This window comes from Urocitellus parryii, chromosome 6 (assembly GCF_045843805.1).
Source record: "Urocitellus parryii isolate mUroPar1 chromosome 6, mUroPar1.hap1, whole genome shotgun sequence".
NCBI classification, from domain to species: domain Eukaryota; kingdom Metazoa; phylum Chordata; class Mammalia; order Rodentia; family Sciuridae; genus Urocitellus; species Urocitellus parryii.
The window spans coordinates 172168250-172184637 of NC_135536.1; positions in this window are offsets into that span (position 1 = coordinate 172168250).

Consider the following 16388-nt stretch of genomic DNA (forward strand, 5'->3'; position numbering starts at 1 on the left):
AAACTATTTAGCTTTTCAAGTGGAAATGGATACAATGGGGGAGAGCCCCTTCCTGTGCCAGTTTTGGGAAGGGGTCAGGGACCATCTCATCTCACCGGGGAGGTGGGATGGGAAGCCAGAGAGGGCTCTGTCCCTGCACCGGCTCCTGACTCTTCTCTGCTACCCCTGGTGACAGTCTGTCACTGGGTGGCACAGGCTGGGCTTCCCCATCACATTCAGAATAGAGCCTCTTAGCCCCTCCCCTGTTAGCACCCTGGTCTGAGCCTCCCCGCCCCCCGCCCCGGGTGTCCCATTTCTACCTGTCCTTCCTGCCATTCAGCAGCCCCAGGGATCCTTTGGTATGTGTCCCATCAGCTCCTTTCCCTGTCGTCAGGGGTCTGCTGGAGAGATGTGACTGAGCGCAGGAGGGGACCATCAGGGGCTTCGAAGCTAGGACTCCGGCAAGTTGACTTATGTAACTTGGAGAAAAAACAAATATTTTGAGGCTCCGTCTATGAAACAGGAATGACAAGGACAATCCTGATACAAGGTGTCACTGGTGGCCTGGATGTGAACGCAGCCCTAGTAGGAAGGATCCGGGGTGGGCCTCCGTAGAAGGGGCCAAAGTACCAGACTCTTCCACACTCGTGGAACAACCTTGCTGGGTCCCCAAAGGTGAGGAGCAAAGCCAGGGACAGGGTGAGTGGACCAGGGCAACTTCGCAGGGCATGCGGGACCCTGCAGGGACCCAGTGCTCCCTGGCACCAGCCCTGCCCACGCCCGGCTCTTCACTTCCCGTCACCCTGGGCCAGCGTCAGCAGGCGAGCCCGCCAGGCTGCTTTTGTGCGGGGCCTGTCAAGAGGCTGGGGCTGCCAATGACCTATTTTTCTGGGCAAAGAGGAGGCATTTGGAGTGGAGGCCTCAGCTGTGGAGCCAGAACCATCAAAATACAAACAGCACAGACTCCTGGGCAGCCTGCACCGGGAACCAGCTGCCCGGCAGCAAAGCTGCTGACCAGGCTCTAGAGAAAGCAGGGCTGGGGGGCCGGGCCCTTGTGTCCCCGGCTCATCTCTTTCCCTTCCTCCCCACTCACTGTCCTGTCAGCCAACCCTCTTGGCTTTTTGCCTTCAAAGTAAATGTCCTCCGACCCTCACCCATTTTGTAGCTGTGAAAACGGAGGCTTCCCAGGGTGGGAATGGCTTGCCTAAGATGCACAGCTAATGGGCGGCCAAGCCGGTCAGGATTGGAACTCGGTTCTCCAAAAGCATGACACCATTTCCCGTTTGCTGAACTTCAGAGTCATGTTTTGGAACACACTCGCACCACACCCGAGGGGCTTGCCAGTAACTCCCCGGCTTTACAGCTGACCAAGCTGAGACCTTGAGAGGCCTCTGCTCACAAGCCACGTCCTCAGTGAGGCCTGGCCAGACCCCTGTCACAGTAGTCCCCCTCGGCCCCGCCCCAGTGACACCCCAGCCTCTTCCCCACTTTGCCTGCCTAGCAAGCATTGTGGCCTGCCCAAATTGTGTGTTTTTGTTGTGTTTTATCTATCTTCCTGCCTAGCTACAGTTCAGTCCAGCCTGGCGGCTCAGTGGTTAGCTCTGGACGTGATCCTAAGGCTGAAACTCAGACTATCCCGGGGGCAAATTCTTTCTTTTTTTTTTCTTTTTGGAGGGAGGATACCGGGGGATTGAACTCAGAGGCACTCGACCACTGAGCCCCATCCCAGCCCTATCTTTTTTTGTATTTTATTTAGAGACAGAGTCTCATTGAGTTGCTTAGTGCCTCACTTTTTGCTGAGGTTGGCTTTGAACTCACGATCCTCCTGCTTCAGCCTCCAGAGCCACTGGGATTACAGGCGTGCACCACCGTGCCCAGCCCAGAGGCAAATTCTTTCAGGAATCCACCTCTCACTTATGAAGATTGGGTTAATGATAGTGTTGAATCTAAATGGTTTTTGTAAGGGCTAAAGAAGTTGATATTGATTATGCCAATTGTTTTTTTTTTTTTCCCAGAACCTCAGCCCCAGGGACCTTCAGCAGTAAAGAGTAGGTTGATAATAAATATGTATTAAGTTTAAAAACCGATTCACTCCAGCTCACAAGGTAAGGAATCAACAGAGGCAGGTCTCTGCAAACCTGTGTTCCAAAACTCACCCCACTTTATAATCACCACTCCATCACACTCCGCCTGTCATCCATAGCTGCCCAGGAAAGCAGAGCTGTGGTTCTCCAAACTGAGCAGATTGGAGGGAGGGATGGTTAAGACACACGCCACGCCCCACCTCCAGAGTGTCTAATTCAGTGGGTGTCAGGTCAGGCTGGGAATTTGCATTTCTAGCAAGGTCCCCCCTGGTGATGCTGAGGCTGCAGGTCCCAGGGCCACACATCAAGAGCCACTGGATGGACTGCTGTTCAAGTGGACATGGGAACGGTTGGCGGGCCTGGTCCTGGCTTTCCTGTTGGTTGGCCAGTCTGTCCGTCCCTGGGGTTCCTGTCTGAGGTGAAGGGAGGGCGGAGGGCAGAATAGCTCCTGCTCAGAGCGTACAGTCAGTGCTCTGAGGCTGAGGGGCCGTGACAGATCACTGAGCCAGACCCCAAGGGAGCCGTGCGGTAATTAGTGCTTTCCCGGGAAAGTCAGCGATTAAGCCACCAGGCAGCAGGCAGGCGGCTTGCCGGAGCTCATCAAGGGTGGGACTGGGCTGTCAGGGCCTAAATACCGTTCTCAGGCTCTGGGGAGCTGACTCCACCCAGCGCCGAGCCCAGCTGTGCTGAGGCTGAGCTCCCCCACACCTCTGGGAGGGGAGTCTGGCAGGGTGGGGAGGCAAGGCCAGAGAGCTGATTGGCTCCGTGTGTGTCCACCAGCCTGGGTCGGGGAGCCACCCTGCCTGCCACACTAACCACAGCGAGGGCCCGGAGCACACACCAAGCCCAGCCAGTGGGTTCTCTGGTGACTCTCCCATGGACACGATTCTCATTCCCATTTCACAGATGAGAAAACCGAGGCAGGGAGCTGGACGGGGCTGGTGGCGAGAGCAAACAGCTGGAGAGCTTCAGAGCCAAGCTGTGAACCCCGCAGCGCTCCTTCCCCACCCCTGCTCCCCCACCTCTGCGCACTCTGGCTCGTACTGTGCGGGGAGCTTGGAACGCCCCACAGTCCCCTCTCTGGGTCCCCGTGACTGGCTCCATGATTTCCAGGTCCTTCTGGGGTGCCTGGCACTGGGCCTGCTGACGGGCCACCAGCACCCAAAGATTTGGCTCTTGTGGGACCCCAAGGCCGAGTGGCCACAAGATGGGCATTCAGTCCCAGAGCGTCCCCCGCTACCTGCGTGATCCTGGGCAGGTCTCGCCTCAGCTTCCTCATCCAGAAACAGGTTGAGAGTGGGATTAATGGATAAGAAGGAGAGAGAAAGAGAGAGAGAGAGAGAGAGAGAGAGAGAGAGAGAGAGAGAGAGAGAGAGAGAGAGAGAGAAATTCTGTAGAAGCCCGGGCCTGATGTGTAGTGGCAGCTGCTTCTCCATCTGCATCCTGGCGTGTGGCTTCTCAGGCCCCCGTGTCATCCCCCCCGCCCCCCCCCATGGCTCTCGCTCATCCTTCCCACCTGTTCCACACTCTGCGCTGGACACCTGCATTTCTCACTTCCTCCTGGACATTCCACCTGTCTTTCCTTCAAGTAAAACCTCCCTGATAGCCTGCCATCTCATCTCTTGAAGAAAACCATATTCTCCATGGAGCTCACAGGGTCCCATGTGACCCCGCCCCTCCTGCTTCTTCCCTTTTGCTGACTGCACTGCAGCCATACTTACCTCCTGGGTACATTCCTGGTGGGTGTCCACCCCAGGGCCTTTGCACTTGCCATTTCCTGTGCCTGGAATCATCTTTCCCCAGCTAGCTGCCGAGCTCATTCCCACTCTTCCTTTGTGTCTCTGCTCACATGTTGTCTCCTCTCATGGCTCTGCTCATGGCCAGAGCAGGAAGCAGCTCTGTCTACGAGGGCGCTGCAGCTTGACCAGCGGGTTCAGGCTCCTCCATCTTGTCCCAAGGGCCTGGTTTGGCCTGGGTTTCCTCAAGGAACAGGTGTCCTCGTCAAACCCCCAGCCGCCTTTCCAGGCAAGGAGTCCAAGACTCCGCAGCTGGCCTCCTGCCTGTTCCAAAGAGGAAGTGTCCGTCCCTGGGCAGGAACTGGCTTGGCCCTCAGGGAAAGCCCGGGGGACACATACCACTTTCTCTGCTGCAGCTTCCAACCAGCAGGGGCCTGGCTCCCGGTCGTCTGCGGCCACCCTGGTCTCCGTGCTGCCCAGCCACTGGGCAAGGAGGGAGTGGGCTGGGAAGCCCCCTCAGACCCCGGTTCCAGAGCCTGGTGGCCTGGTCCCTCGGGCCGCCTCCCAGCCTGGCTGGGTGAAGGTGGAGCTCAGGTGCCGGCTCACCTGGCTGAAGCTCCGTCCTCCCCTGGCCTCTCCCCATTCGCACAGGTGAGCCGACAGAGGCTCTGCCAGGGAGAGTGGGCCTGGGCGGGCCTAGGTCGGGGCAAAGCCAGGCAGTGACTCTAGATCCCTTTCCCTCCTCCCATCCAGGTCCTTCCCACCCCAGTGCCAACTGCCTGGAACACGCGGCTGGTTTATGCCTGAATTCCACCCTGAGAGCCTCCTCTCTGACATTCCTTCTCCAGAAAGAGAGCAGCAGGGACCCCATGGAACAGATCAAAAGACTGAGGGCCAGAGAGCAACCGTGGCCCCAGACCTCAGCCCGAGACGTGAGGGGCCTCGGGAGAGAACGTTCATCCGGGTTCCATCTCCTGGCAGTTCTTCTCCCCGGATTCCAGCCAACGGTCAGCCTTCCAGAATGGATTTAGGATTTAGGCAGGAGTTAGGGTCAAGAGTCTCCAGGAAGGTCTCAAAACAAGGTGATTACCAGGGGGGACTGGGAGAGCCGGGGGTCTCAGGGTAGTGGGGATGCTGCGCCCACCCTGCATGACTGGGGAGCAGGGGAGGCCTCCCCAGCGGGCCTCATGGGGGCCCCAGGAAGCCAGGCCTGGGTGCCACGGCCTCTGCCTTTGCCAGAGGCTCCAGTAAGCTGGGTGCTGTGGAGACAGAGGCCCTGGCGGGAGGCAGGCACGCCTCCATTCCTCCAGCGGACGTTTACTGAGCACCTACCATGGGCCAGGGCCCTGCCCAGTGCTGGAAATGAGATAGTCACAGTTCCTGTCCCCAGAGCGTTCTCGGGGGGAACTGTCCTAGCTGTTAAGGGTGGTCAGGAAACGAGAGGGAGGGCCGCAGGAAAACCCCAGGGGAAGGAGCCGCCAGCTCTGAGACCCCTGGCAAGTTCAAGGACAGGGGGCAGCCAGGAGGCTAGGACAGACGGGGTGGGGGAGGGCGGACGGGGGAGAGGAAGGAGAGGCCAGGAAGGCTCAGGGCAGCGGGCGTCCACTGAGGCAAGACGGAGGCCACTGCAGGGGGACGGCCGAGGACATCCAGGCCAGGCAGCAGGCACAGATTCCAGGAAGCCACCTCAAACGCCCCAAGACCCTGGAACTGCCAAACTGGGACGAGGAGCCCTGAGATGACCAAGGCTGGAGTGGCCTCTCACCCACGGGTCGGGGTAGGGGCCCACACCAGCTGGGAAGGCACCTGGGGCTCCTCAGACTCTGTCTTGTGACGTGCAGATTCTGATTCAGTGGGTCGTGAGTGGGGGCAGAGCTCTGTATCCCTAAGGAACCTCGAAGCCACTGGTCCCCGCCTGGACAGCACCTGGAACAGCCATGATTTGAAGGACAGAAACGGCCACATCTGATCCAATGGTCTGAGATCACAGCTGTCGCTCAGCTTCAAGGCTGTCAATCAAATCTCCTTTTTGGGGGGTCCTAGGGATTGAACCCAGGGGCACTCAACCACTGAGCCACACACTGAGCCTGAACTTGGGATCCTCCTGTCGCAGCCTTGCGAGTCTCTGGGATTATGGAGTGTGCCACTGCACCCGGCATTCAACACTCTTGACACATGATGCGGCCCCTCCCCTCAGCTGCAGGACCCCGGCTCTGCAGCTATCACCTCCAAAACCAAATGAGTCCTTCCCTGACTTCATGCAAACCCCGTCCTGTCCCCGCGTTGTGGGGGAGCATCTCGGTGGCCCAGTGGGCTCTGGAGCCAGCAGCCCAAGCAGGTTCCAATTCCACCCCTGCCAGCTACAGGTGGCTCGATTGTCATTCAGTTTCTCATCAGGAAAATGGAAAAATCATGATAGCCTCTTTACAGGGCTATTTTGAAGATTCAAAGGAATAATAGATATCAGAAGTCTGCCATACTGACGCACTCAATAAATGGGATATGGCTTTCCCGCTCTTCCACTTGTCCCTTAAGGTAATGATCTATGTGTGTGTGTGTCTCATTACTTCAAGTTTTTCTATTTTTGCTTATCTTTTATCAAATACATGATGTTTTAGCGAAAACGTGTATGAGTGCATTTATAAATAAACACCTATGTTTAACTTTGGGGGAACATGTTGAACGTGTTTCCACTAATAGAGAAGGTGACACAAAAATTTTTGAAAAAAAAATCACTATTTGGAAGCCCAGTGGAATTGATAGAAATCGAGAATCTCGGGGTCGGAAGGGATGTTACAGGGCTTCCATGCTCCCAGCGCCCACTGACCCAAGTATTTACAACACCCTGGGTGGTCTTGGATGGCCCCCGGTGCTGGGGAGCTCACTACCTTTCTGGAAAGTCTGTTTCGTACAGCTCTGGTCTCTGGACAGTGCCTGCATGTGCGCGGCAGCCTCGGAGCCCCCAGGGCCTGGCTGAGCTCTCTCCATCTCCACCCACTGGGTCACAGGCCCAGGATCCCCCAAGGGCCCAGCACCTGGCTGCAAGCACAGTGGTCCCTACATAATGTCCCATGGGGGAGTGGGAGTGGGAGGTGGGCATAGAGAGCAGGCCAACAGCTCAGTGCCACGGACCCCCTGGGAGAGTGTGGGCCCTTGTGACCCCAGGTGTATATCTGGGGGGGTGTGTCTGCATGTGCCTGTCCGTGCAAGCCACTGTGTGTTCTGCTCATCACTGGGTGCAGGCCCCTGTGTGTTCCGCCCTGTGACTGTCCCCGTGTGTGTGGATGTGTATTAAGTGTGCCGTGCATGTCTGTGTGTTTGTCCAGGCCCATGTACACGGCGTGGGTCTGCCTCTGAGCTCTGCACACGTGTGGGTGTGTGCTGTCTGGGGTATCTGTCTGTGGCTGCGTGTCTTTCCGTGTCTTTGTGTGTCTGTGCGCTGGGGCCTTTCTTTGTGTGTCTTGCTGTGTGTGTGTGTGTGTGTGTGTGTGGCCTCTCCCCCCTGCTCGGCCCTTTTGGGGAGCCGGGTGACTCCCCGCAGCCTGGTTGACTTAAGGCCGACTGACTGGCAGCAGCCAGGGCTCCGGCCTCCCTCTCCCGCTCTGCGGTGCTAATCACTGGGTTACATGCAGATGGCAAATGTTTGGCTGCCAGGCTGGGAGGAGGGACTGCGGAGGGGTGTGTGCAGATGAGCAGACGCCGCCGAGGAGCCAGAAGACAATTTAAAGGCAAAAATGGGGTAAACAAGGCTGCTTGGCTCTGGAGTTATGGGTGTGGGGTTCTCTCCAGAGGCAGGGAGGGTATTAAGAGGAAGTTCTGGCTGTGATGTTCGCCTTCCCCGATCAGGTTAGAGTCTCAGAATCACAGGATTCTAGAGTCTTAGCATGGTGTGGGGGGGTGTTTGTCTATAGAATATTCTAGGTTCTCCTCCTATCATCTACCCTGAAAACCATATTTAAGGTCTTGCATCCTCCCGGGTCTTGGCACCAACACGGCATTTCTTCTCTTCCCTCCCTCTCTGCTGGCCTTTCTTTATATAGAATCATGACCAGGGCATGACCTTGGAAGTTCATCAGGACCTCCCCCACGCTGCCCCACAGGCACGCACCGCGCACGCGTGACACACACACACACACACACACACACACACACACACACACACACACAGCATTCTCGGGCATGGTGAACCGGCATCTTCCCTCCCTGGGCAAGGACCTGGGGCCTGCAGGGTCTTGGCTCTCCCATTCCCCCACCCCCTTCAGCAGGTCTGCATTCCAGCCAACACAAAGGCGCCTGTGTTCCCAGGATGTTTGCAGAGGCTCAGGAGCTGGTGGAACAGGTTGCAGGTGTGAGGAGAGTGAAGGGGTGGAGCTTGGCTCCTCCATGATCCTCCAGCCTCCCATAATAACCCTACCTGGCGTGGGCGTGGGGGTGGGGATGGGCAGCTGACCAGGCAGCCGCCTCCACCTGGATGCCCACAGAGGTGTCTCCTTCCTCTATTGCTTCTCAGGGTGGTAACTTAAAAGTCCAGATTATGTCCTTTCCCAGGATGCTGGGAGCCATGGACGGTTCCTGAGGGAGGTCATTCCACCTATTTTGAAATCCCTCAGGACTCATTCAAACTCTTCAGCAGGGCAGTTTTTCAGGCTCATGATGACTGGCTTTCCCAACCTTCCCTCCCTCCCTCCCACACGTGTCTGGCCACACTGAACCCCCTGCTTTGCAGGGACTCTTTCTTCTTTGCCATTTCTTCATGGTGCAAACCTTCATTTGCGGTGGCATGCAGGCTCTGAGTCAATTGTAAGTAAATGCCATGAGAGAAAGTGTTCGACTTGTGTAAAAACTTCATTTCCCAGAATCCACAACATTTGGCACACAGCAGGTGTTGGATAAATGTTCACTGAGTGACTAACCGACTGTCTCCTTTCGAGCCTGCTCATCTCCCCTCTGAAGACTCGGTTCCCCCACAGGTGTTTCTGGGTTCCCATCCCCACTCCCCGGGGGTTACCTGTGCTGGGCAGTCTGCCTGTCTTGTCTTAGGTTTTCTCCAGATGCAGAACCCTTGGAAGCTGACCAAGGTTTGGCCAGTCTTTCTACCTGCGGCTTCCAGTTCAAGGCCTGGCACCCAGCAGGTACCCAGTAAATGCAGGGAAGCTGCCAGCAGCCCGGCTCAGTGACTTGAAATCCCCTGTCACTCCCAACCGTGAGCTCCGGGCCAAGCTGTTGGCAACATCTGCTTCCGAGTCTCATTTGCAATTAAACGTTCCCAGGCTTTTGCCACTTAATATTTAATAACCAGGCGGCTGGCCTTCTCTGGCAGCCACTTAAGCCCCTGATTGCCTCTTGTCTGAACTTGGCCTTGAGTGAGGCAGGGACTGCTTTGGGGTTAAGCATGAAGCCCAGATCCCGAGTCTGGGGCCAGCAGAAGGCCAGACCCCTCCGGCACTGGGGGAAGAAATGCCTGATGGCTTGAGGCTCCTGGTGACCTGACCCTGCAGGAGGCAGGTGGTACACTCCCTGGCCTCCACCGCTCCTCCTCTGCCGTGGAGCGCTGGGCTGGCTCCTGGGGAGGAGGAAAAGGAAAAGTACTAATGGGACATTCCTGACTCATACCCAAGCTGGGCCAGGAGGAAGACAGGGGGATTCCGCCAGGGCTGGGTCCCAACAGGAAAGGTGGTTCCTTCCTGTGTGTCTTGGCCACCAGGAGTGAGGGCCTGGGGGGCCCAAGGCACCAGGGAGTGGGGCTTGGGCACCCTGCCAGCCTCCACGGTCAAAAGGCTGGAGATGCCTTCCAAGTCGGCTGTGGAGGGAGACTTGGGGATGGCCGAGCTCCTGCCTGGTGCTGGGAAGCCCCACGGGCCCCGGATGCTGGGGTCAGCTGGGAGAGCTGACCTCAGCAGGACTGCTGGGGGGAGAAGAGGAGAGGGGCCAGGTGACCCACAGCAGTCACAGGAAGGTTCTGGAAGAGGGAAGAGCAAATGCAAAGTCTCTGTGACTGTTGCCATGGGGTCCAGGGAGGGTCAAAAGCAGAGGGAGGTGCTCCTGAGTTCACACCTGGGGATCGCAGGTGCAACAGACCCCAGAGAGAATCTTACACCAAGTTGTACTTGCTCTGCCCCTGACCAGCCCATCTGGGGCAAGTCCCTGCCCGAGGTGCTGTCACTGCGCAGGTTGGACAACATGACTGCCAGACCTCTTCTAGGGTGACGAGTCCTCTATTCTCCTCTCAGATCAACCCAGGAACCTGGGACCCGAAAGGCCACTTATTCTTCATGATCTGCAGAGCTGATCCCGCAACCTTCAGAAGGTGCCTGGTGCAGATCGCCGTGCGACAGGCAGTGTTTACAAAGCGCTCACCACGGGCAAGGTGCTGTGCCAAATCAGCCCTCTGCCAGCACCCGCCATCTCCTTTAACCCTGTCAGCCTGTCCCTGTCTTCCCCTTGCTGCTTCTCATTCCCGGTCCTGCTGACAGCACCTTCAAAGCCCAGCCCTGGCTCACCACCCGTTCCACTTTCTCCTACCCAGCCCCTATCAACCACTGACCACTGACCACTGCCTGGGCATCCTCTGGCTCTCCTGCACCCGCCCTGGTCCCTGCAACCCATCTATCCCCCCATAACAACCAGGAGGCCTTTGAACATTTGAAATCAGATCGTGTCTCTGCCTGCTTCCAACTGCTGGGGCTGCCAGGAAGCTCAAAATCAAACCCAGATCCTACAGCCAGCACTGCTCCATGGCGGGCGCTCCCCTCCCTCCATCCTCATCTTCGATGGTCTCTGCTGTGGAGCTGAATTGGCCTTCCCCTCCTCCAGGGAGGGCCCCAAGTCCAACGTCCAATGCCCAGGGCTTTTCCATGGGCATCACCTGAACCTTAGTTCCAATGTCCCCTGCTGGGAATGGCCCTCCCTCTCCCTCTAAACCCTGTCGCCGGCACCCCACCCCTGCACCCAGCCTCTCATTATCCCATTTCCAAATTTTATAGCTCTTATCACCTTCTTATTTATTTATGTGCTCCCTCCCCTGGAATGCAAACTTCACCAGAGAGGGACTTCAGCTGGGTTGCTCTTTACAGATCTCTGGCACCTGCAGAGGGACTCTGGGGGGTTCCATCCATGCAATGCCAGTGTAGTAGTATCATCCCATTGTATAGAAAGCCCAGCAAGGTCAAGTGCAGGTGTGACTCACCACCTCTGGAATGCAAACCCCCATCCCATCCCATGGCACTGCACCAAAGCTTGATGCAGGAGGCTGAGTACCACGGCTGTCATCAGAGCCAGAGTCCTGGGAACTCAGAGTTCCTTCAGGGGACATCCTGGTGTTGGCACTGGTGCTGGTGGTACCAGGATGTGCTTTTTGATTTTGCCTCCATGGGAGTTCCTATTGTGAAGCTGAGAGTCTAGGATGAGGCCCAGCCTTCCCCACACCCTTCTGCCCATCGGTGGCCCCCTGCCGCTCCTGTTGGGGCTGATGGGCCCCCAGGAAGCCTAGAGGCCGCTTGGTGGTCAGCAATCTCAGCCCCTGCCTGCCCCGTGGGTTTCCAACGCTCCCTCCCTCTGCCGCAGTCGCTGCTACACAGTTAATGGAATAACAAGACACTTTACTCATTATCTGATGCAAATACCTTTTGTTGCTGGCACTAGCTCCAACAGCTGGGATCTCACGCCACAGGCCTGCAGGCCTCCCACTCCCTGGCTCCCCTGCTCCAGCCCCAGCTGGGTCCAGCCATCCCTGCAGGGCTGGCCCTGGAAGAGGGTCAGGGTGCTCTGCGGTGGAAGGCGGGGCCGAGGCACCCACCCCCACAGTCAGGAGAAGGGAAGAGAAATAGGGGACTGCAAGGCGCGCCCCCCCCCCTGTAGCCGGGCACTGTGCATGTTTAGTCACCACAAGAGAATATGCAACTGTGACCCCACCATGCACAGGAGGACCTGCAGGGCGCCTCCAAGACTGTGCGCCTTGCAGGGAGGTGTATGGCCGTCCAGTTCACATCCTGAGGACTTTGTCCCTGTGTGCCATTTAGACCCTATTCCTCAAAAAATTCTAACACTGATGGGTCTATTTACCAGATGAAGAAGGTGTATGGGGGGGGTGCCCTCCCTGGTCAAGGCCACACTGACAGCAAAAAGGGCGTGGGGAGTCCAGGAATGAGGGCGTGCACGTGTGGGAGAGGGGTGGGGTGGGAGAGGTCCTGGGGCTTGTCCCCAAGCCTAAATCCTGGAGCCCACTGCGCCGAACCCACCTGGCCTAGTGCCCATTCAGTGCCTCAAACATGTAGGGACACCTGGTGAGTTCAAGGATCCTCCAGAGAGAAGGCAGACCTCCCCCAGACAATGATGTCACCTTCAGAGGACAGCTGGACGGCTGGTCCCTCCCCTGCCCACCCCTTGAAGATGTGAAGAGGAGGGAGGGCGGGTGTGACGGTGACACGACCTCAGGGGCACCTGCCTGGAACCAAGGCTGAAACTTGGAGGATGCCACCCCGGAGTGTCCTCTGCCCACTTCGCCTGTCGGAGGGTGACCTCGCCCACTCTCAGGCACGAAGTTCTCTGACTTCTTCCTGGACCCGCCTCCCCTCCCCCGCCGGTGCCCACGGAGCCCAGACTCCACACAAGTCCCTGTAAAGGGACTTGCTGCCCCCCCGCCTGTGCAGCTCCCCCGTGCTTTTATTGGCCTGTTTTCAGGATCTCCACACACCCCTCTGCCTGCCCCTTGAGACCCCCCAGCCAGTCCTCCTGCCCTGCCCAAGTCCTCAGCGGCTCCGCCCAGCTGCGTCCCACCTGCTCCCAGAGCCCCAGGTCTGCCTGCCTCCACCTGCGGGCTCTGTCCCAGATCGCCTTTGTCAATGCAAAACTGTGTCTCCCCCTCTTCAGCGGCATCCCCCCAGGTGCTGTCCGGCTCCTTAGCCAGGACTTCACCAAGACCTCTATGTCACCAGGTTCTCCCCCACGTTCACCGCTCTTGGCACATCAGCCCAGCCAACTCCTACTCATCTGTCAAAACCCAGCTCTCCAGGGTCTCCCCTAGGAAGCGTTTTCTGATCAGCTCCCTTCTCTGGGTTTGGGGCCCCTTTGGGCTTCTGCAGCCCACTCATGCCCCCTCCCCAAGTACCTGTTCCCAGGAATTCTTCAGATGTTATCTGTTTCCCTTTGGACTGTGGACTCCAGGATGGGGCTGGGGCTGCTGGTTCTGGAGCCCCCACCTGGGTTCAGACCCTGGCTCTGCCATTGCCCAGCTGGGCAACATCGTAGGAGGGACCTTAAACAGCTTGTGCCTCGGTGTTCTCATCTGTACAATGGGAAGTGTAATGTGACCTTCGGCAGGGAGCTGTGTGGAGAGACCTGAAGCACTGTGACCCAGCCCGTAGTAGGTGCTAACTAAACGGTAGTTTATATGGTCACCTCTAGATCTCACACGGGCAGCTCATCTGTGGGTCTCTTCACCTGAGCAATAAAAAGCAGGTTCTTTTTAGTTTGAACTTGTCTCTTAACCAAGGGCTCTCAAGCCCAGAATCAAGTAGCACCACGTGGAAAAGACACACTGGCCACTCCAGCAGGTCTGGGAGGGCCTGGGCTGAGATTCTAGGAACCCCCTGCACCCTATTTGGATGCACCCTGTTCTGAACTCGGCCGCTGCTCCAGGTGGGTGGGGTGGTAAATGAGAATCTGACATGAAAACTCTGCTCCTGGGACAGCCCTTCTGAAACCCTCTGGGGGGGGGGGTGGTTTGGAAAGTGGCAGATTTGGCAAGGCCCCGCCTCGGGGGCCAGGGCCTGGGTTAGCCCTGCTCCCCTCTTTGGGGAAGCGGTGTCCACCCCTGGGCCTCCTCTCTTTCTGAGAAGTGCAGGTTCCACAGCCCCCCATCTGCTGGGAGGGTTGGATGATCCCCCTGGGGTGGGCCTGAGACCTAGTGCGCGCTCGGCAGGCGCCAGTGGCCGCTACCTTCGCCCCGCGGCCGTTTGTCTTCCAGGGCCGCACTCCCTGAGCGTTTTATTTTCTGTTGATGGATTCCAGCTCATGTTCCGGGCCTGCACCTGCATACAAATGCCACGAGGACCGGCCCACCCCGGGATCTGTCCTCGCCTGCTCTTTGCTGAGCACCAGGCTGAGAGCTCCCAGCAGGGCTCGGAAGTCCAAGGGCCTCCCGTGAGGCTGGGACCACCATGGCCGCCCAGCCTCCCTGGTCGTGGCCGGAAGCAGCCAGGCTGCAGGACCCTTTGAGAGAGGGGATCCCCGTGAGAGAGTGGCTGCTGGGAGGGCTTCAGGGACCTGGGGAGCCACGGGGACAATCGGTAGCTGTTTGGGGGAATGAGGTTGGCAGGGCCCTGGCCCTGGGCACTGAGCCCCCGCTAGGCCCTGCCAAGCCTGGGCCTGGCTTCCCGCTGCCTGTCAGCTCCGGGCACTGGCAAGGAGGCCCAGGGGAATCACCGCCTCCTCTCCAGAGTCTTCCATGTGGTCAGGGAGGCCTAGGCGATGATCCAGGCAAAGATGGCAGCTTTGCCTGGACAGGGACAGGCTCCGCCTAGGCCCCGTCATCTGCCAGGCGAGGGGCAGAGTGTTTGGAACTAGAGCCTGCCACCAGAAGCACCGGGAAATGGGGCACCTTCTCCACGGCCATCGAGAAGCACAGGTTGGGCCTCGGCCCCTGTGTGCTTGTTAGTTACCTCCCTCCCGGTGGTCCTAGTCAAAGCCCTTGAGCAAGGACAGGACCCGGCAGGTTTGACAAGAGCCTGAAGCCAGGGTGGTTGGAGGAGAGGCATGGAAAAGGAGGCAGGACCAGGAGGCCAGAGACCTGAAACATCTCCTCACATCTTTTCCACTGTACAGTTGGGAAATGTAGTTCAGAGAGGTTAGACAGTTTGCCTGAGGCCACACAGCTTGGCAATTGGAAGCACCTGTCTGAACACTTGCTCGTTGCCATGTCGGAGCTTTACCACATGTTGCCAAATTGCTTCCTTGTGAGGTGCAGGTGGCATCCTGTAATGGGTAACATGGGCTCCTTGGATGCTGGTTGTCTTCCCTGCTGCTGTAAGCATACTCAGCAGGGCCATGTACAGGGCACCCAGGAGGTGGGTCATCTCTAGGGACCTTCTTAGAGATCTGGAGTGTGATAGGCCTGGGTTCCCATCCTCCATTGGCACCGCTTTCCCGGGCCTTGCTTTGGTAATGTGCATGCTGGGGCTAATTCTACCTGCCCAGGGTGGTCTGGGGGTGGCCTGGTGGGGGCAAGGAGCCCACCCAAGAAGAGGCGAGTGATTAGAAAGCATTTATCCCTGCCACCCCCCCCCTCACAGTGCCCTTCCCTGGGTGTGTGCTCAGGAGAAAGTGTCCCTCCCCAGGGGGCTGCTCTGCCAGGGGACCACCCTTGGGGCACGGCTGCTGCCAACCTCGTACAATGGGAACTGTTGGCATCCTCCTGTCGTCCCCTGCCGGGGGCTCTCTGCTTTTCCTTGGTGGCATCCATCACGCTTGTAATTGCTTGTTTAGCATCTGTCTGCTTCTCTGGGCTGTGCTCTCTCATTCTCGGCTGGCCTTGTTCATGGCTGGGTCCCCAGCACCAAGCAGCCTGCCTGGGGCGTAATAAATGTTTGTTGGGAAAACAAACTAACAGCCAGGCTGGCAGGATGAACACGGATGCTCTTCGGAGCAGCTGGACCCAGGTTCTCACAAGGCTCCTCGGCCGCTCACTGCTTGTGCGAACTTGGGCAAGTCACAAGTGTTCTCTGGAGGATCAGGTGGGTTATCTAGGTGAGGCGGGGCCCAGAGGATCCACAAGGGAGTAGCCCGCTAGAGGAACCTGGGGATTGGATTCTCCATAGAGAGATGGTGTGAGCCAAGAGGAGGAGGCAGGAAAGTCCTCCGCTTGTCCAGGGGACCCTGATGTCCAAGGCGACCTGTGCTCATTGTGCACCATGGTGCATGTGTGTGTTTGAAAGTGTATGGGTGTGATGTGTTCCTGAGGATAGTGAGGTGTGTGTGAGTCCTCACCTGATGCCACTTGGGGTGGGTGACAGGCAGATCCCACCCCAGGGTCTCTCTGCAGCCCATGCCCTGGAGGCCTGGGAGAGAGGAAGCGCATTTTCAGACGGATCTGCACCCTGGCACTGACGATGGAGTAACCAGGAGCCTTCGCTCCCTGCCTCCTTCCTTTCCTGGCGGAGGAGCTGCAGCTGCAGGGGGGCAGCCTGTCCGTCCCGGGGCCAGGGGGTGCAGGGGGTTCAGGGGGCGCGCGGCAGCCCGCTAGGACCTGGTGGCGGACGCGTGTGCATGTGGGCGTGGGCGTGCGTGTGCACCCCGCGCCGCCGAGAGAGGGAATTCTATCATGGAAATCGTTCGCTGGCCCTCGGTGGCCCAGGGTCGCGCAGCAAGCTGGCACTAGAATATTTCGAGCTCGCGGTAATGAAAGCAAACGGCAATTTGGCGCGTCTTCAGGCTTGAAAGCCGCAGCGCGCCGTTCAGTCATCAGCGGCCCTGATTTCCCACCGCTAATGGGGCTGCGGCTCCCAGGCCGGTGAGGGAGACGAGGGCTCAGAGAGGTTAAGTGACTTGCCCAGCATCACAGGGCGGGTAATGGGAGGGCAACGTCCGAGGCGGA